Genomic DNA, 22548 nt, shown 5'->3' with positions numbered 1-22548 from the left:
AGACTTAGATCTATAAAATATAAACTCCAGTAATCTTTAAGAAAACTTTGGAAAAACTGAGGGAAACTTTCTATTCTACTCTCATACTGTAGTCTCTGTGTGTGTGTGTGTGTGTGTCAAAAACATAATATTATAACATGAAACTGTTTCTCTAAGTTAAGTCTCCCACAGGGTGACAAATGTATATAGTTTATGTTTAATTATCAAAACCAATTCCCTAGATAGCCCAGTCAAGCCCAATTTTGAATGAACCATCATCTGAAACACAAGTGGGAGATATAAGGGGAGAGAAAGGGTGGTGGTGGAGGGTGAAAACAACACAAGTGAGAGGTGGCATGGACCACAACAAACACAAATGAAATCATGAGTAGAAAGCAAAGGAGAGAAACTTCATGGATGGGCAGTTGCACAGAGGTTACATGGAACCATACTACCCATTCTGTCAAGACATTATAAAGTTGCTGTAGTATAATGGCAGGGTTGACTCTCGCAAGTACTTGGGATGGGAAACCTCCTTGTAATACCAGAAGATAGGGGCAGGCTTTATTCAGCCACCTCCCTGAATATCCTCCAGGCCCCCAGTAGGGGTCAGTCACTAGAGGTCACATGACTTCCAGGTGCACACACTTGCACATGCACACACATACACATATATAAATACAAAAATATTTTTTAAAAAAACATGTCCCCCTTCCAGAAAAGAAACAAAACAAGTGCTCTTGTTGTTTATCTCTGATCTCCTTGGTTCTCAGGAGCAAATAATGTTATTCCATTTTAAAGACCATGGCAGAGGTGGCTGATGTGTAGCTGAAGAATTTGTGAGTGTGCAATTAAACAATAGTATAATTTACCTCACAAGTGTTTAGGCTTCAGATAATTATCATGCACATTTAGGCCAGTTCCTAAATAATTCTCTGGCCACTTGGTGTTCTGAGTTTACCCTGTGATGGGTATGTGTGTGTGATGAAGGGAGCTTTGACTCTCAAAAAATTATACCTTGAAAATCTTGTTGGTCTCTAAGGTGTTACTAGACTCAAATCTAGCTCTTTCACAGTAGATCAACACCACTACCCTCTGAAATGAAAACCTCATGTGCTACCTTAAAGAGGATTTTTCTTTCTTTTTGTGTATGATAAAATAGTCCCTTCACAGTGAACACACTGCCATATCAGTGGAAACAGGTAAAAGGTTTTTTTGTGCCACAAAAGGGACCTGAGCCTCTAACTATAGCCTAAGATTAGGCTTCCCAACCCCCCCCCCCCGCCCTGGCGGGGGACCCCCGAAATTGCATCCTCCTCCCCCGCTCTCAAAAAATCTGGGGGCGGGGGGGGAGAGAACATACCTTTAGGCATCATGTGTCCCTTTAAGGCTGCACAGGAAACAGGAAGGGCTTCATGGGAAAGTAACAGTTTCCATGGAGAATGGCCCCTCCCTTTCTTTTCCTGTGGAGCCTTGCTTTCGTTTTCCCAGCAAGCACATTCTGCTGGAAGAAGACCAAGTACGGTAAGTGTTTGTGTGTGTGTGTGAGAGAGAGGGAGGGGGCAGGGAGGGGGGATTCCCTGGTATGGAGGCCCTTCCCCCCCTTTAGAAAGCATGGGGGGGGAGGGAAATGTCTACTAGGCACTTTATTATTCCCTATGAAGAACGATTCCCATAGGGAATAATAGGGAATTCATCCGTGGGTATTGGGGGCTCTGGGGGGGCTATTTTTTGAGGTAGAGGCACCTCCATTAATAGGGAATGATGGGGAATTGATCTGCGAGTATAGGGGGCTCTGGGGGGGCTGTTTTTTGAGGTAGAGGCGCCAAATTTTCAGTATAGCATCTAGTGCCTCTCCCCAAAATACCCCCCAAGTTTCAAAACGATTGGACCAGAGGGTCCAATTCTATGAGCCCCAAAAGATGGTTCCCCTATCCTTAATTATTTCCTATGGAAGAAAGGCATTTAAAAAGGCGTGCTGTCCCTTTATATGTGATGGCCAGAACTCCCTTGGAGTTCAATTATGCTTGTCACATCCTTGTTCCTGGCTCCACCCCCAATGTCTCCTGGCTCTACCCCCAAAGTCCCCAGATTTTTCTTTAATTGGACTTGGCAACCCTAGCTAAGATCCACCAGCGCCCCAAGTTACAAACCTGCTCCTCCAAATGGAGTCAAGTCAGCTTTCAGATCAGGCTGACTTCTTGGTCCTCAAGCAACTTTATCATTAGCCAACAGCACCTCAGTCTTGTTTGAACAAAGTTTCAGATTATTGGCCCATATCCATCCCATTACCTTCTCCTTAAAGCTGTTCAGAGCTTCCACAGATCCACTCAACTCAGCTGGTAATAGAGCTGGATGTTATTTGCATATTGGTGGCATCTCACTCCAAATTCCTCCATAATCTCTCCCAGCAGTTTAATGTAGGTTTTACCACTGAAGACAAGATAGATCTCTGCAGGACCCCATAGGAAAAATGCCAAGGGTTCAAACAGCGGCCCCCAAGGACTGCCTCCTGCAATCAGTCAGTCATATATGAGTGGGACCAACAAAACATCATGGTGCCACCTACTCTCAACCCACCTGCTCTGGCCTCTCCAGAAGGATATCATGGTTCATGGTATCAAAAACTACCAACAGGTCCAGGCCATTTAGCAGGGATATACTCATACTGCCATTCTCCTGGTGACGACTGTCAGAACATCCAATGATGCTTCCATTCCAATTTTTGATTGAAATGCTAGATAATAGCAATGTTTTTTAAAAAAACCAAATTTTGATTTAGGTTGCCATTTTAAAAACTTACATCAGATTCTTTAATATCGTAAATAAACCTAGTAGTACTGTAAAAAAAAAACAACCCAATCCAACAGTGGTTTCCATTGGTTTCAATACAAAACATGTTTCCAGATACCCTCACCATTAAACCCTCAGCTAAGGGATTCGCTCGATTTTTAATCAGATAGGTTGAAGCATCCAGGTTCTAAATGCAACTAAAATTCCCAGTTGCACAGCAAATGCAGAGAAATATGAACTGATATGAGGAAGTTTTCTCATCCTTAAAAGCAAGAGGGTAACGGTGTCTTTTCTTTATATAAAAAGGACCAAACAAGCAAGAGGAGCTAAACCTTGCCACTTCCTGCATCTCACTTCACTGCTTCCCACTTCTTTCAGTACTTTATCTCCCAGATCAGTTGACTTTCCATACTGCAGTTCGGCTCCTAATGCTTGATAATAGCAAGGTAATGTGGAAAGGAAAATAATTAGCTCTCTTTGCCAACATATTCCAGTTTTGTTTTTAAATGGACATAGACTCAATTGCACTTTCCAAGTCAATGAGGAGACTCATGCATATAAATCTCCCTGTGGGATGAAATAAAGATATGTCTGAAACATTCAGATCTTGAATTAGTGATTCGGTCTTACATAGATCTGATTTTTCCCTCTCACTGACCTATTTAGCATCTCTTAAGTGCATATATTTGTTCTTCTTTGTCACCTGGGGGCATTTTAAGCCCCTATCCCAACCCCCATTCTGCAGTGCAGGTGGGTTGCCTATCATTGGGGGGGAGGGAGAGCTTGGGCCTTTACTTTGATTCTGCTCCTAGTTCTGCAGTCCTGTCTACCACGCTTGCTTCCCCACTAGCTTGTACAGACAACCATTCCCATAGTTTGCAACTAAGCAGGCACTAGGTGCATTCCCAAGAACATAACAGCTCACACTAGCAGGTTCCATGTTTATATACTATCAAACCCCTACCAAAGTCTGAGATAGTACAATGATTAGCAGAAAGTAGATATGCTGTACATCAAAGTGCCACTCTGGATGATTCTGTTTGACAGTATGATCTAACAGTCAACCACAAATCAGCTGAATCAATGTCTTGATTTACTGCACCTCTGGTTGCGTGGAAAATGATACCCGTCAGCAAAATGCCAGAATGAAAATTTTCTGACAGGAAATAATCTTTTTTAGAAAAAAAAGTTTTGAATTGGTTGATTAGTATATTTCCAAAGTTACATAATTATATCCTGATGGGAGTTGTAGGCAAAAAACATTTGGAGAGCTACCGTCTCCACCCTTGCTATAGTCATTCCACTAGCTGCCCATCAGAAACCAGGCTCAATTTAAAGTACCAGCTATCATGTACAAAGTCCTTCATGGCCTTGCACCTTCTTATCTGTATGTCTACCTCTCATGTTCCACATGACAGCTTTGCTCATCCAAGCAGGGTCTTCTGCAAATGTCAACCTGCCAATAGGCAAAATGAACTGTCCATGTGTGTGCCTTCTCAGTTGTGGCCCCCACCTTGTGGAATGGCATGCCTAAGGAGGATCAGGAAGGCTCCTACTCTCCCAGTTTTCCACAAATTTTCAAAGCTGAATTATTCAAGAGTGCTTTTCTACACAGGCAATAGGATACCATTGTGCAAAATTACTTGGATAAACTTCACAAAATTACTTGGATAAACTAATGGAAACTGTGGTCTGAACCACAGTATATAATTTGTTTTGGGTTGGATCCCCTTGCGTAACTCTGCATCATTTAATGCTGTTTCAGTTCTGATTTTTAAACCTGAGTGGTCCTAAAATCCAATTTCATTGTTTATTGGATGTTCCATCTTGTTGACTATATGAACACTCTGTGTAATCCCAGTAAGAAAGGTGAACTATAAATAAAAGTATGGCAACAAACATGGCACAGCGTGGTACAGGGACTGAATTTCATATTTTTATCTGCTTTAGCAGTGCACTTGAATCTAGGAAACAAAACTCCAAAGGAGCAATTTTGTTAATACAAGGCAATTGAGTCTTTATTTCACTTAAGCTGTGCTTGCTTACACAAGAGAAAGATCAATAGAAAGAGACAGAGACTTAACCCCTCGCCAACCTGCTGAGATTTTTTTGAATAGGACATTATTCTGTAGAGTGGGGTCCCTCGATAGAAGTATTCATCCTGCTACTGTTATCTGTCACTAACTGCCAATTATAATAGAGACATATTTTGTAAAACATGATCCATCAAAGCCTCAACTGTGCTGTAATTGAAAATGTCAGGGAAGTATTAAGGCATGTGTATTTAACACATTGCAAATAATGGAATTTCAGTAGCTAAGAAAAGAAGAAGATATTGGATTTATATCCCGCCCTCCACTCCGAAGAGTCTCAGAGCGGCTCACAATCTCCTTTACTTTCCTCCCAAACAACAGACACCCTGTGAGGTGGGTGGGGCTGGAGAGGGCTCTCACAGTGGCTGCCCTTTCAAGGACAACCCCTGTCAGAGCTATGGCTGACCCAAGGCCACGCTAGCAGGTGCAAGTGGAGGAGTGGGGAATCAAACCCGGTTCTCCCAGATAAGAGTCCGCACACTTAACCACTACACCAAACTGGTAGGAAAAAGAAGACATGGTAGGAAAAATGCACTTGCAAAGTATTTATCAAATATTACTTTGTATTACTGCTCCTCATCATTTAAAAATATAAGCAAACATAGGACTGGTAGAATATGTATGCAGGTTTGAAATACAAAGGTCAACTTTAAGTTGGTCTGAATTGATTCTCTATTGACTGTGTTTTCTAAAACTGTCTTCAAATATGCTACCACAATGAGAACTCTGTTCTTCATGATGCTTTCCAGTGGATCTGGGAAATTAGTATTCTCCATTTTCCCACAGTGCAGAAAGGCAACTAGTGCAGAGTTGTCCAGCTTGCCCTATGCAGGATACCACTTCAGCAGTTCTAGTAAAAACAGAGGCTGAAATAACACTATTAACTGTCTTTATAGGATCTCCACCTTTACCCTTTTCCACAAGACATTTTAGGAAAGGTTATGTAGATTCCCATTAATGGATAGGGTTACATCCACTAGAGCTCTTCCAGTTATATGCTTATGCAATATATACACATTCTAGAGGTGGTTGACACAGGCATATTAATCATATATGGATTATTATGCGTAAGGCAATGTTCGTTCACATATTCATCTGTAATGTGTTAACTAATCAAATAAAAATAATCAAACAATATATGTTATGCTGCTTTGAATGTTTATTGTTGCCTGACTTTTTAAAGAGACATGTGCCATGATGATGCATGAATCCATGAGAAAATGTCTCAAGGGTGTCAAACATCCAGCTGGGGGGGGGGGTGAATCAGGCCCCTGAAGGGCTCCTATCAGGCCCCTGAGAAATTGGCTGTCATCTGCTTCCTTCTCCCTCTCTTGCTTTCTTCTGAATCACAGCTTGCTTCAGACTTGCTCATTTGCACAGGAGCTACAGAGCAAAGTCTCTATTTTCTCTATTGGCTGAGACTCTTTCCTTGGGGAGGAAGGGGCAGGGAGGGATAGTTTGCTTTGTCAGGCTCTCTCAATCCCACAACTGAGCCAAGCCTTCTTCCTTCTATTGGCTGAGGCTCCTCCCCCTCCTGGTCCCCTGGGGAAGGAAGGAAAGAGCCAGAGCTTCCTTTGCCCAGTTCTCTGGATCACATGGGAGAAAAACAAAGAAAGCACTTTTAAGACAGAGCGTTAATGTTTTAAGCATGTCTTAAGTTTTTTAAAAATCTTTAATTGTGTTTGTCTGGTTCCTTTATAAAGTATATATCTCTGCTACTTAATCTTAAATAGGTACACACATGGCCGAGCCCGACATGGCCAGGCCTGACAAGTTCTCATTAATGTCACATTCGGCCCTCATAACAAATGAGTTCGACATCCCTGGTCTACATTCTTTTTAAAAAGAAATTTATAATTTGTAAAATATATAATCTCCATTATAATAAAACACTATCAAATAACCTTTCTTCCCCATAAATCCACACTCTCCCCTAGCCTTACTAGGGAAGGAAGCCGTAGGAAGAGGAAAATTAAAAAGAATCAGGTAAATAATAAAAGCCCAAGCGTGGTGGCAATTCTCAGGATTTTTATTGGATTGATGTGGCTTGAGCAGGATTCGCTCACAGTGTCTCTGCCGTGCCATTGGCTGAGTCTGCTCTCCCCCACCCACTGCCATCCCCATCAGGCAAGAACCCCAGCAGAAGGCCACTGACCTTCAACGGAGACAGTTCTCTCCTGACAGGGAGCTTACTGAGCAGGACTGCTTCTCCTCAGGGCCTGTTATAGGAAGTCCAAGTCTTCCTACTAGCTTCCCTCTGAATAAGAAACATATCTGCATTGGCCAGGCATCTAAACTCTCTTGCCATTCTGCTTTGGTGATTCCATTGCCTAAAAGCACTGTACACCAAGGGTTTTTGTCCTGATCAAGGTGTTGGGGCAGAATGAGGATGTGGTTGTGTATTCAGATACCCCTCTGAATCCATATGAATCTGGAGGTCATTTATCCACCCTACATTATTTTCAATTGGCTCTCTGTTCATTGGGGTCACGGATTATCACAGGTTATCATCTTTTTTTGCTGGTCCACGTGTAAATGAATGATACTGCCCGTCATAGCCCTGAATGTATTAGAAAAGACTATGTGGTTCTGGGTCAGAAGGTGAAGGAGCTGGGAGCACAGGGTGTGTTCTCATCAGTTCTTCCTGTTGAAGGCCGTGGTTTAGGATGAGAAAGAAGAATACTTCAAATAAACGACTGGCTACGTCGATGGTGTCGTCAGGAAAGATTTGGATTTCTGAACCATGGCTTACGCTTTTGAGATGGTGGTCTTCTATCAGGAGTTGGTTTGCACCTTATGACGGTAGGAAAAAGGGTGTTTGGTAATAGCCTTGCTAACCAAATAAGGAGGACTTAAAACTAAATTGTATGGGGGAGCGAGACAATAATTCAAAGCCTCATATGATGCCAGAAACTGAGGATAAGAACACTAAAACTTTGCAGAGAGTGGTGCATACACTAGGTAATGTTAATTTGCAGGTTTCTACAGAAACTAAACCCTCAAGAAGCATAAAACATGAACTCCAATGTCTCTACAGTAATATACAGAGCATGGGAAACAAAAAGGAGGAACTGGAAGTCCTAATACAGGAAGAAGACTATGACATAATAGGCCTTATTGAAACTTGGTAGGATGACACTCACAACTGGAATATTAGGATTCGGGGGTACAACTTATTTAAAAGGGACAGACAAATGAGAAAGGGCGGAGGTGTAGCAGTATATGTGAAGGAGGTATATACTTGTGAAGAAATACGTGAACCTGGGCATGGCAGTGCAGTTGAGAGTCTCTGGGTGAAAATAAAAGGAGTAAGAAATAACAGTGATATTATGGTGGGGGTCTAGTACAGACCACCAAGCCAGGCAGAGGACTTGGATGAGATTCTCCTACAACAGATTGCAAAGTTCTCCAAGAGAAGGGACACAGTGATCATAGGAGATTTCAATTACCCAGACATCTGTTGGAACTCTCCTAAAAATGAAAGGTCAAATAGATTCCTGACTTGTCTTGCTGACAACTTCCTTTTCCAGTTTCAATAGTTCTATGTAGAGAGTAACATTATTGTAATCAATAAATGAAACTTAGTTTCTTAACCAAGTCGCCTTTTATCATTTTTGGGACTTCAATGAACCCTTTGCTGACAGTAATGCGATGGCTAAAAAGGCAAATGCAATTTTGGGTAGTATCAACAGAAGTATAGTGTCCAAATCACGTGATGTGATAGTATCGCTTTACTCTGCTCTGGTAAGACCTCACCTGGAGTATTGTCTTCAGTTTTGGGCACCACATTTTAAAAAGGATATAGACAAGCTGGAACGGGTCCAGAGGAGGGCGACAAAGATGGTGAGGGGTCTGGAGACCAAGTCCTATGAGGAAAGGTTGAAGGAGCTGGGCATGTTTAGCCTGGAGAGGAGGCGGCTGAGAGGTGATATGATCACCATCTTCAAGTACTTGAAGGGCTGTCGTATAGAGGATGGAATGGAATTGTTTTCTGTGGCCCCAGAAGGTAGGACCAGAACCAATGGCTTGAAATTAAATCAAAAGAGTTTCCGGCTCAACATTAGGAAGAACTTACTGACCATTAGAGTGGTTCCTCAGTGGAACAAACTTCCTTGGGAGGTGGTGGGCTCTCCTTCCTTGGTGGTTTTAAAACAGAGGCTAGATGGCCATCTGACAGTGATGAAGATCCTGTGAATTTAGGGGGAGGTATTTGTGAGTTTCCTGCATTGTGCAGGGGGTTGGACTAGATGACCCTGGAGGTCCCTTCCAACTCTGTGATTCTAAACAGAAGAAAAGAAGAGCAGGAGTCCTGATTTGATTTAAGTCAAGGATTACCATGTGTTGTTTTTTAAAGCATCTTTACAGGACAAGAGTGGTGATGGAAAGGTGTCCATGAGAAAGCGGCCACTTTAATAATCTCTTTTCTCTAAAACAATCACTTTATTGTTGCTTCAGCTGTCAAAATTCTCCCTCAGAAACAGACACCCAGGCACACTGAAAGTTGAAACAGTTACCAATTTTATTAGAACAAGCAGGCTGGGGTTAGAAAACCATAAACACAAGTGAGCTTTGTTTAGGATTGGTAGAGAGAGGTTTGAAGAGATATTCAAGACTGTTTTTACAACACTAGAAATCTTTAGATAGTATGTTTTCTTGGCTTACTTTGGCAAACTGCTGTTATAAAGTGTCTTATACCTTCTTCTGAAACTTGTTACTGGATAGTCACACAGACTTGAGATCGTATTAAGCTTTAATCCTATGTTTGTAGATCAGGCACTTTCCTATCTGCCCCCACTTCCTCAGGCCAAATTGTTATTCTAATATATAATAATAATAATTTTTTATTTGTATCCCGCCCTCCCCGCAAGCAGGCTCAGGGCGGCTCTTCTCTTCTCCTTAAGAGCAACAACCCCTTTTGACTTGCTTAAAAGACCTCCGTGCCTCCTCAAACCTCTTGTCAAATCCCTATCTTCCAGAAGGACAGTTTCTATAAACTTGTTAATAAGTTTCTATACTGAGAATGGCTAATTCTCCACTCAAGTAGTATTTATGTGTTTCACATAAGGAAATTTCACTCCTTAAATTTGTGAGGTTCTGACACTTCTTTGCCAGATTCAGACCAATTTCCCACTTGCCTCACGCCGCTCTCATGCTCTTCTTCTCAGCGGGGGCTTCCGTCCGATTTCGCACTATCTGCCCTGGGGCTGCAACTAGCTTTGGCTTTTTCGCACAGCAAATAAAAACTGGTTTTTAGAGGTTTCTGTTTGCAGCACAAAAAAGGGTGAGGCTAGTTGCAGCCCTGGAGGAGCTAGTGTGAAATCTAACAGAAGCCCCACTGAGGAGCGTGAGAGCAGCGTATGGCGAGTGGGAAATCAGTCACACTGTCACCACCCCAAGTCTGTCATTGGCAAAAGTCCCAACACACTTCTGTGCTACAGACCGGGCTTAACAGACCCTTTTTCCTCAGAGTCTTTTATTAGGAGCTTTTTGTCCACTCAGCTCCCAAGCGCCAACTGTTTTTACCAAATGCCTAACTGCCCCCTCTTGGCAGTTAGCAGAACTTCCCCCAATCAGAGTGAATTATATTAGCTGTCATTCATTTACAGTTCCTTCAGCTGTCACTCGTATGCACTGCCTCCTATGCATGCTGTCCGTCACAGTGTCCTTCTTCTGGCAAAAAATCCAAGGGAAAATAAAGCATTGTTAAAAAGAAACTAAATGAAAGATGTTGCATAGGTGGCTGATCATATTACTTGTATGGTTTGAGTAAATTTCTAACTGTACAAGAGGCAGGATTGACTTAAAATGGTTAAAGAGGGGACGAAGCAAAAGCAGAACTGGAGCTCAGACTGGGGAGGATTCTTCCTGCTATTTATATTGAACTTTTTGTATCCAAAAGTTTATTTTTCTCTACTGTAAGAAACTATGCGATATGCACCTTCTGTTATCAAGCTGGCCTTCTCCCTCTCATTTAGTCTTGTTTGCATTTGGTGATGCTTTACACTTGCAGAACTGCTCATTTATCACAATGTGGCAGGAAAGTAGGCATAATTTCATGTTAGTTGTCTGAGTAATGTAAACATATATTTTTTGCCCTATACTTATAATTTTGTATTCCTCATATGCAAGCAGTAAATTTAATAAAAGAGCAATAGAAAGTAGCAGGGCCACCCATTAATTGCAGGAGATGAATCTGGAACAGAGATAAGAGCACAGGGTAACACATGGCAATGAACAAAATCTGTGGTTACCTTGGATGGAGACCAAGCTGCATGTCCTCTATGAACATATGAAGCTGCCTTATACTGAATCAGACCCTTGGTCCATCGAAGTCAGTATGGTCTTCTCAGACTGGCAGCGGCTCTCCAGGGTCTCAAGCTGAGGTTTTTCACACCTATTTGCCTGGACCCTTTTTTTGGAGATGCCAGGGATTGAACCTGGGACCTTCTGCTTACCAAGCAGATGCTCTACCACTGAGCCATATACCACATGGGAGGTATTCATAAACCTAGCAAAACAGTTTGCCTGGGGGTTGCAAAATAATGCATCAGCAGAATAAAGCATTTGTCTACATAAATCTTTTTGGAAATGTCCAAGGTAAAGAAAGCAAGGTGGCTTGTAATTGGGAGAAGAGCAACTTAGAGCAATCCATCCCAGTCTCAGAATTGTCCATTGGCTGCACTACTACTATGTCTTATGGGTTCCTTTAGCTCCTTTTGCGGGAATTTTGCAGATCTACTAATATGTGGCCTTCCTGAAGATGGTTGCAAGCATCCATTTATTCATCCATTCTGCTTGCTTCAGTTGGTCAATTTACGATCACCAACAGTAATGGTACGCCACTTCCACATTTGCTTTCTCCCTCTCATCTGAAGTATATACCATACTGAGATATTTAATTGCCTTTCTATCCCTTTTCCTGTTCTAGAATCACCTCCCTCTTCCCCTGCTGCCCCAAACAAGCATAAGAACATAAGAGAAGCCATGTTAGATCAGGCCAATGGCCCATCCAGTGCAACACTCTGTGCCACACAGTGGCAAAAAAATTTATACACACACACACACACACACTGTGGCTAATAGCCACTGATGGACCTCTGCTCCATATTTTTTATCTAAACCCCTCTTGAAGGTGGCTATGCTTGTTGCCGCCACCACCTCCTGTGGCAGTGAATTCCACATGTTAATCACCCTTTGGGTGAAGAAGTACTTCCTTTTATCCGTTTTAACCTGTCTGCTCAGCAATTTCATCAAATGCCCACAAGTTCTTGAATTGTGAGAAAGAGAGAAAAGTACTTCTTTCTCTACTTTCTCCATCCCATGCATTATCTTGTAAACCTCTTATCATGTCACCCCGCAGTCGACGTTTCTCCAAGCTAAAGAGTCCCAAGCGTTTCAACCTTTCTTCATAGGAAAAGTGTTCCAGCCCTTTAATCATTCTAGTTGCCCTTTTCTGGACTTTCTCCAATGCTATAATATCCTTTTTGAGGTGCGGCAACCAGAACTGCACACAGTACTCCAAATGAGACCGCACCATTGATTTATACAGGGGCATTATGATACTGGCTGATTTGTTTTCAATTCCCTTCCTAATAATTCCCAGCATGGCGTTGGCTTTTTTATTGCAAACGCACACTGTCTTGACATTTTCAGTGAGTTATCTACCACGACCCCAAGATCTCTCTCTTGGTCACTCTCTGCCAGTTCACACCCCATCAACTTGTATTTGTAGCTGGGATTCTTGGCCCCAATGTGCATTACTTTGCACTTGGCCACATTGAACCGCATCTGCCACATTGACGCCCACTCACCCAGCCTCAACAGATCCCTTTGGAGTTCCTCACAATCCTCTCTGGTTCTCACCACCCTGAACAATTTAGTGTCATCCGCAAACTTGGCCACTTCACTGCTCACTCCCAACTCTAAATCATTTATGAACAAGTTAAAGAGCATGGGACCCAGTACCGAGCCCTGCGGCACCCCACTGCTTACTGTCCTCCACTGCGAAGACTGCCCATTTATACTCACTCTCTGCTTCCTATTACTCAGCCAGTTTTTGATCCACAAGAGGACCTGTCTTTTTACTCCATGACTCTCAAGCTTTCTAAGGAGCCTTTGATGAGGAACTTTATCAAAAGCTTTCTGGAAGTCAAGGTAAACAACATCTATCGGGTCTCCTTTGTCCACATGTTTGTTCACCCCCTCAAAGAAATGTAACAGGTTAGTGAGGCAAGATCTTCCCTTACAGAACCCATGCTGAGTCTTCCTCAATAACCCGTGTCCATCAATGTGCCTACTCATTCTGTCCTTGATAATGCTTTCTACCAACTTTCCCGGTATTGAAGTCAGACTGACTGGCCTGTAATTTCCCGTATCTCCTCTGGAACCCTTTTTAAAGATGGGGGTGACATTTGCTACCTTCCAGTCCTCAGGAACAGAGGCAGATTTCAATGAAACAGATTTTTGTTAGAAGATCCACAAGTTCAACTTTGAGTTTTTTCAGAACTCTCGGATGTATGCCATCCGGACCCGGTGACTTATTAGTTTTTAATTTGTCTATCAGTTGTAGGACCTCCTCTTTTGTCACCTCAATCTGACTCAGGTCTTTCAACACCCCTTCCAAATTAGTGGTTCTGGGGCGGGCAAAAAGTTCTGATCTTCCACAGTGAAGACAGAGGCCAAAAATTTATTCAGCTTCTCAGCCATTTTCCTATTCTCCTTCAGTAATCCTTTGACCCCATGGTCATCCAAGGTTCCCACTGCCTCCCTGGCTGGTTTCCTACTTCTAATATATTTGAAGAAATTTTTATTGTTGGTCTTTATGTTTTTTGCAATATGCTCCTCATAGTCCCTTTTTGCCTGTCTGATCACAGTCTTGCACTTGATTTACCACAGCCTGTGTTCCCTTATACTAATCTCACTTGGACTGGTTTTCCACCGCTTAAAGGAGTCCTTCTTACCTTTTACAGCTTCCATTACTTTGTTTGTTAACCATGCAGGCCTTTTCTTATGCCTGTTTGTGCCTTTCCTAACTTGTGGTATGTATTTTATCTGAGCTTTTAGGATTATAGTTTTAAATAGTCTCCAAGCTACCCCAAGGGTTTTGACTGTATTTACTTTTCCTTTCAGTTTCCTCCTCACATGCCTCCTCATCTCAGTGAATTTACCCCTTTTAAAGTTAAACGTGGTTGTGGCGGTCTTTTTGGGCAACTCCCTATTTATACAAACGGTGAAATCAATAACATTATGGCCACTGCTCCCAAGCGGCACAATCACTTTTACATCTCTCACCAAGTCTTGGGCATTACTTAGGACCAAACCCAGGATCGCCCCACCCCTGGTAGGTTCTGAGACCATCTGCTCCATAGCACAGTCATTGAGAGCATCAAGAAACTCAATCTCTTTCCCTCCTCCTCTTTCAGAGATGTCACACAGGTGGATTCCAAGTGGAATCTAGCTTAACAAGTTTGCTTCCACCAGGCATTGTTTAATTGATCTCCATTATATTACCCAATTGTATGTTTCCTCTAACTATTTTATTGCATTGCATTTCTTCTTTTATTTGTATTGTGTTTCTGACATGATGTTTCCTTTTCCTTGCCTTTCTGCTACCCTTGTGAATTCTTTCTTACCCCAAAGATTGTCCCATGCCAGAGACTGGGGTGTGGGGATCTGCACATGTGTAAAGGCTACACTTGTGTGACACCCTCCCCTCCAGCTCATGGGATAACAGTCTAACATTTGCCCTTACTTGCCAGTTTGATTCAGAGATGTTTTCAAATGGGCAAACCACCATCCATCTGCTGAGGGAATGTAGTCCAAAACAGGACCAAAGCACAAGTGTCTCCAAACATGTGCACTGACTGTTTGCAGAATCTCTCTCACATGCTCTTGAACATCTGCGAAAAACTCTGGAAAAGAAATGTGGAACCACCTGCTGAGAGAACAACATATGGATACCACAAGCACTCAGGTTTAGACAATGCTTTCTGGCAGGGCCAATGCCTTGAATTCTTTCATTTGCATATAAAATCAGCCCATGTGGCCCTTAGTGCAGTCTGCATTTGCAAATGATAGGGGAAACACATCTGTACTGGCACTGCTAAAGTTTGACAGCAGCATCGGACACCATTGACTATATAATCAAGTCAAGTTAAGTTAGCCTTTATTGGCATAAAATATACAAACAGGTATATCAGAGCAACCATATAATCTTGCTGCATCACCAAGAATACCAAGTGAATAGAAGAAGTGTGGCTTCATGATGGTTACAAGCATTTCTAAATTGAACATGCAGAGAGAATGACATAAGAAGACTTGTAGCCAAGCCCTTTGTGACTTGATATGCAGGGTGCCCAATGGTTCTATTATGTGTTGTTCAATATCTATGGAAGACTGCCCAGTGAAATCATTTGTAGTGCTAAGGTATCATCAAGATAGGATAGTTTTCAGGTTAATGGATAAGCCTAGCTGAACTTGTGGATCCTGAACTGCAAATAGAAAAACAAGGTGGTGGTTTTGCTAGCAGTGCCATTTTTCAGTTGTATCTAGTTGAGAATTTGCACCTTCTCCCAGATTCAGCCCATCTGGCCATGCTGATCCATGCTACTGTAACTTCAAGGCTGATTTATTGTCAAGCATAGAGCTGCTGAAGCTGAAGCTCAAATACTTTGGCCACCAAATGAGAAGGGAGCACTCACTGGGAAAGACAAAAGGCAAAAAAAGAAGGGGATTGAAAAGATGAGATGGCTGGACAGCATTACTGATGTAATTAACACAAATCTGAGCAGACTTTGGAGGATGGTGGAAGACAGGAGGGCCTGGCGTGACTTTGTCCATGGGGTCGCAAAGAGTCAGACTCGATTGTGCGACTGAACAACAACATAGAGCTGCTCTCAGAAACTTAAGTCAGTACAAAATGTAGTATTCCAGTTATGGCCTGAAATAAGTGGAGCAGTCATATTACTGAGGTTTTATAATATGCTCAGTAAGATAGAGGAGCTCTGTGAAAATTCCTCCCTCCCTCATTCCAGCCTCATCTCTACAGAATGGACTGCTCAGTGAAGTATAGACTATTACAACTTTTCCACTTGTCAGAAAAGGCAGAACTCTTAAAAGGAGCTTTTGGCTGAATTATACTATTTTATTTGAGTTGTTTTTCGTTCTGGATTTTGATTTCTAGTTTTTGTTTGATGAGAAAGTTGCTTTCAACTATACAGAAAAATAGTCCATAAATAACTACAAACATCAATGCAATATTGTAATTAGTCATGTCGTTTCTTATAAAATCACAGGAAGATATTGAAAACTTATCTCGTAATGGCTGAAAACAAAGATAACAGTTCTTTAGATTATTATAACAGGTTCTAAAGAGCTACATTAATGTGTGGCCAATGCCTTGGGGGCCTTTAAATGACAGATCCCTGCATGATCCACTTTTGACATTTTATCCTTCCAGTTCCAAAAAGGCTTGTTAATCTATGGAAAGCTATTTAAGAAATTGATGTCCAAAGCCCAACTGGCTACGAAGAATCAGTAGTGTGGTTCTTTGGCTCTAGATCTGTATATGGGAATATTTACAGATCCTGTGCATGGCTATACAACAGAAGTAGAAGTGTACACATATGAATACTTGGACTGTGTCCTCGTAATTTGAAAAATACAACCAAAATTTGTGTCCATCTTTCTAGCAGCGTTCTAGAATCTAGACTTTAAATGACAAAACTGTAGCATTTATAACAGCTTTCTTTCTAACAAACACTGATGTGTACTTAATCAGTGCCAAATCTAATCTTCAATAAACAATTCTTCTCTGTTAAACCAGCACGTGCAAAGAAATTCTTTTTTTGGCACTGCTGCAGAAAAGAACACAGAGGCAATTAACCTCTGTCGCTTCCAGAAAATTAAATAGAAATCTGACATCACCTCAACACAACAGATCAGCAAAGCCAAGGAAATACACACCAACAGAGGCTGCTCAGTCCATAATTCAGAAAGTAGACATCCCAAGCACAGATCTGTTCCATACTATCCATACTGACTGAAAAAAGGTGTTTTCTTGACATTATTTTAAGCTGGGAATTTCATTTCTACTATCATTTTCATATCACCTAGTCCCAATTATCCTGATACAAAGGTTTTGCAAATGGACACATGGACAGGAAAACAGCAACAATCAATTTAAAACACTCCGTCCTGTATGAATAGCAGAAAGGACAACTATGTCTGTTCCTTTGAAACGGCATAGAAAACAGATGCCTTTTTTGGCACAATGAATCAAAGAGGATATCATGAGCTGTGATTGATGTCACTCACAATATTAGTACAATATGGGGGAAAGTTCAATAGTTGTAGCTTTCCCATTTTGACCAAATCCATCCCTCATAAGTTCCAGGTGGCTTCCTTACACCTCCCCTCCCCCTTCCTGGAACTCTTACTTCCAAATATGGACACCAAAACTCATCTTTATCAAGATATTTGGCATTTAAATTACTTGGGAAATGCCTTTTCTGAATAAATAGCTCGTCTCCCATGACATTTCATAATTCATGAAACTGTCCCACATCTTTCTTGCAAATTGTATTCCAATGCTGTCCAATGGAAAGACATTTGCAAGTATATGGCAAATTTAGTGGGGACCTGCAGGAAACTTACATGGCAGGTGCATCCCTTCCCCTCCTTTGCTTCCTTCCTTCTCCCACCTTTTCTAACAATCTCCCCTCTCCCCTGTTGTTAATATCCCTACCTCTTTTTCCCCATTCCCCTTCTCTATCAGTCTTCCTTTTTTCTTCTTCTCTCCCTCCCCCCTTATCTGTTATACTGCCCTACTATCCCTTCTCCATCAATCTTCCCCTCCCCTTTCCTGAAAACCTACTCTCTCCTCTATTTCCTCTCCCCCACCCCCGCCTTTCTGCAACCAACACTAACTGGTAAGTGTGTTGTCTGGACATGTGCAGACACTTTTTTAAATCTGGGGGGATTTAGACTTCCCAATGTATTTTTGTAACATTTCAGATTTTTCTGCAAACCTGGGTGTTCCCTCAAGTTTATAGCAAAATCTGTATAATGTCAGTGTGCATTATAGAACCCACAGATTTAAATATTTGCAGATTTGCATGATAAAACCCACAGATTTAAATATTTGCAGATGGAAACCACATGTTGCTATTAGATATCTATATATCTATCTAATTCTCACCCATCCCCTCTGCATGTGGATACTTATTTCTGCAAACAGAGGGCACACTCTCCCATAACAGGTCTTTCTACAGACTTAGGACACTCTGTGGGTCTGTAAAAAAAAATCCAAAAAGTTAAACAAACCCCCCCCCCCCCCCCAATATCTTTTGATACCTTTTGAAATGACTGTCACAGAAATATACTCCAGGTCCCACTGCCTTGACAGTGAGAGAGAGAATAGCCAGAAAGAGAAGCAAAAGCTTGCATTGGAGAGGATTCCTCCTGCAATATAAATAGCAGGAAGAATCCTCCCCAGTCTGAGCTCCAGTTCTGCTTTTGCTTCGTCCCCTCTTTAATCATTTTAAATCAATCCTGCCTCTTGTACAGTTAGAAGTTTACTCAAACCACCCAAGTAATATGATCAGCCACCTATGCAACATCTTTCATTTAGGCATATGTTATATGGACATCCTAGAATCATAAAATCATACAGTTGGAAAAGATCTCCAGGGTCATCTAGTCCAAATCCCAGGAAACTCACAAACACCTCCCCTCCACACACCCATTAACATTTGCTACATGCCCAGAAGATGGCAAAAAACAAACAAAACAACAACACCCAAACCCAAAAACCTCCAGAATCCCTGGCCAAACTGGCCTGGAGAAAAATTGCTATCTGACCCAAAGTGGTGAACAAGAACTATGCACTGATACAACCCATTCTGCCCTCTTATGATCTGACTGAGTTAACAGAATCAGCATTGCTGTCAGATGGTCATCTAGCCTCTGTTTAAAAACCTCCAAAGAAGAAGAGCCTACCACCTCGAGGGAAAGGCTGTTATGCTGAGGAATTGCTTTGTCAGGAACTTCTTCCTAACGTTTCATCGAAAATTCTTCTGATTTAATTTCAACCCACTGGTTCTGGTCTGATCTTCTGGGGCAACAGAAAACAACTCCGCACCATTCTCTATATGACAGCCCAAGTACTTGAAGATGGTGATTGTATCACGTCTCAATTGCCTCCTCTCCAGGCTAAACATACCCAGCTCCTTCAAGTTTTCCTCATAGGACTTAGTCTCCAGACCCCTCAGCACCTTCGTTGCCCTCCTCTGGATGCATTCCAGTTTGCCTATATTCTTCTAGGTGAGGTCTAACCAGAACAGAGTAAAGCGATGCCATCACTTCACATGATCTGGACACTATACTTCTGTCGATACAGTCAAAAATTTAATTTGCCTTTGTAGTTACCACATCACATTGCTGACTCATGTTCAGTGTATGGTCTAAAAAGACCCCTAGATCCTTTAAATACATGCTACTCACAAGACAAGTCTCCCCCATCCTATAACGATGCATTGGACTTTCCTTCATAAATGCAGAATTTTACATTTATCCCTGTTAAAATGTACTTTATTTTTTTCAGCCCAGTTTGCCAGCCTGTCAAGATCATCCTGTATCCTGATTCTGTCTTCTATTGTATCTCTGACCCCTCCCAATTTAGTATTATCTGCAAATTTAATAAGTATTCCCTCTATTCCATCATCCAAATAATTTATAAAGATGTTGAACAAAACAGATCCCAGGACAGATCCTTGAGGCACTCCACTTGTCACTCCTTTCACTGCCACAGGAGGTGGTAGCGGCTACAAGCATAGCCAGCTTCCAGAGGGGGTTAGATAAAAATATGGAGCAGAGGTCCATCAGTGGCTATTAGCCACAGTGTGTGTGTGTGTATGGCTTCTCTTATGTTCTTAAGAGGAGGAGAAACCATTCACAAGTACTCTGTGGGTGCAATCTGTCGACTAGTTACAGATCCACCTAACAGTAATAGGATCGAAACTACATTTTACCAACTTGTCAACAGGAATATTATGTGGAACCTTATCAAAAGACTTATTGAAATGAAGATAAACAATATCTACAACATTCCCCTGATCCAGCAAGGTAGCAACTTTCTTTTTTTTAAAAAAGTAATAAGGTTATTCTGACATGACTTGTTCTTGAGAAATCCATGCTGGGTCTTAGTCATCCCAGCATCCTTTCTAAATGCTCAAGGACTGACTGTTCGATGATTTGTCCAGAAATAGACATCAAGCTGACAGGTTGGTAGTTACCCAGATCCTCCATTCTTCTGGGTAGTTACCCAGATCCTCCAGTCTTCTGGCACCTCACCTGTTCTCCTGTTGCACTCACTCAACTTCTGCAAATGGTGAAAAGATTTCAGGGCTAGCACTGATCCAAGTTATTTCCCTTGGAGGGAGAGGGTATGTCTTTGTAGCATTTGTTTTGTTCACAAATATGCAGACACATGATAGATGGGGGCAAAGAGGCATTCCTACAGGCAACTGATTTGCTATTGCACTTCAAATCTTCAGATAGAGAGAACTCAGACTTGCACCCCAAGTCCTGCAAAACCTCCTGCTTCTCTTTGTGTATGACTCCAATGCATCTTCTTTAAGTTCTTTGCCCAGACCTATGCACACTTGTTCAAGGTGGTGCAGCTAAATCTGGAGTGTTTACCTTGCACAACATTCAAAACACACTGTATGTAAATACATGGTGTTTTCAGAAGGATGGATTTGGAGTGCATTTGATTTTAATAGCAGGGAAAAGTTGAAACAGCAATACTTAATATTGAAAAAGCACATTTCAAGTATTTAACACTCTGCTGTGTATTATCTCAACAAGTCTTCAACCATTCTTATACAAAGGCCAGTATTATTCTCCCACAATGCAGCTGCAATGTGTGTGTGTGTGAGCGTGTGTGTGTGTGAGAGAGAGAGAATCATAGAGGCATCAGGAGCGTGAGCCCTAATTGAGAGAGCATCTTGGGGAGACTGTTTGGTCCCTATGTACACTGCAAAGTATGCATTGTATAAATATTGTGGAAAATCCCATGCTGACAAAGATTTGAAACAGGTGTGCCAGAAATCAACGACCTGTTCCAGGGAATTCCAACTTTGTCTACGTGTGGGAATTTGAATGCCTTTGCATCTACCGGAATTGGTATCAAGTCTGTTTGGATTCAAGATATTGACATTCTATGACTTTTTCATCAAGGGACTTGTTCTCTTTACGTATTGTAAATTGCTACAAATATTAGTAATTTTGTCATCATAACCTTTTGGCTGTGTTGTGTTTGTAATTCTGTGGTGACTTCTCTCTTTGTTCAACTTTCTCTCAATCGCACAGCAGAGCTACTGAGCCAAGCCTCTCTTCCTTCTATTGGCTGAGGCTCCTCCCTTTCCTGGTCCCCTGAGAAAGGAAGGGAAGAACCAGAGCTTCCTTAATTCAGTTCCCTTGATCCCATGGGAGAAATACAAAGAAGGCACCATTAAAACCAATGAATGCTAACATTTTAAGCATATTTTAAGTTTTTTTTAAAAAAATATTTAATTATGCTTGTCTGTGTCCTTTATAAAGTTTATATCTCTGCTATGTAATCTTCAATAGGTACACACATGGCCTGGCCCTAAAAGGTCTTATTTTTGTCAGATCTGGCCCTCATAACAAATGAGTTTGACACCCTTGCTTTACAGGGTACTGCCCCTGAAATTTGTTCCGAAGCTTTAACTATCAAGGATCTAATCAGAACTCCTTAAATTAGCTTCCAGTGTTTTATCAGCTGTATTGGCTTCCAGATTCTTTCTGAACACATGTACTAGTTTTAACCAATAAAGCCCCAAATGCCTTGAAACCAAAGTAGTTGAGGGACTGCATTCACTCTTATCAGTCTGCCTGAGTTTTTAAGATCAAAGAATAGGTCCTTCTGGATGAGCCCCGGTTTATCTTTTCAAAAAATCATCTCCAGCTTGTGGGACCCTCCATCCAGGAAGTGAAAAAATATTATATATCCATACCTTCTGGCCCCCACTGAAGCCATGTTTAACTTCACAAGGTCTTTAAATTGCATTTTAAAGAACTGTTGCTCCTATGTGCTTTCTTTTAAATTGAATGACTGCTACAGTTTTTATGGCCATGATTGGCTACTGGATTTTGGTATCATAGCTATTATTTTTTTAATGTAACTGATTTTATATATGTGTATTTTTTAATGTTGTACATTGCCCTGAGCCTGGTGCTAGCCAGGATAGGGCGATTCATCAAATGTAATTACTACTACTAATAATAATAATAATATATTTTGTTAATCCAACTGTATTTGTTTTAATGCATTATTGTTTAAATGCTTATTATTGAATTGCCTTGGGTCCCTTCAAACAGCAGATAAATGTACATAAATAAATACATTTTGCCTTGATAACCATCTAGAAACAACCTTCTACTACATAGCTTAGCTAGTAGGAAGAGTTACTTGCAAGTTTATAAATGATTTTATTTACCTAAAAACAAACTTATGTTCTCTGTTATCTCCTAACTAATGACATGCAGCTATTTTCCATTTATTCAGTACAATATTTATAGCCTCCCTTTCCTTGTAGCTCTAGATATAATTAAAATTTTAAAACTTAAGAGCCCAGAAACCTCATGCAAGCCTTCCTCC

Source organism: Heteronotia binoei, chromosome 21 (genome assembly GCF_032191835.1).
Source record: "Heteronotia binoei isolate CCM8104 ecotype False Entrance Well chromosome 21, APGP_CSIRO_Hbin_v1, whole genome shotgun sequence".
Lineage (NCBI taxonomy): Eukaryota > Metazoa > Chordata > Lepidosauria > Squamata > Gekkonidae > Heteronotia > Heteronotia binoei.
Note: the sequence above shows the minus strand (reverse complement) of the source record.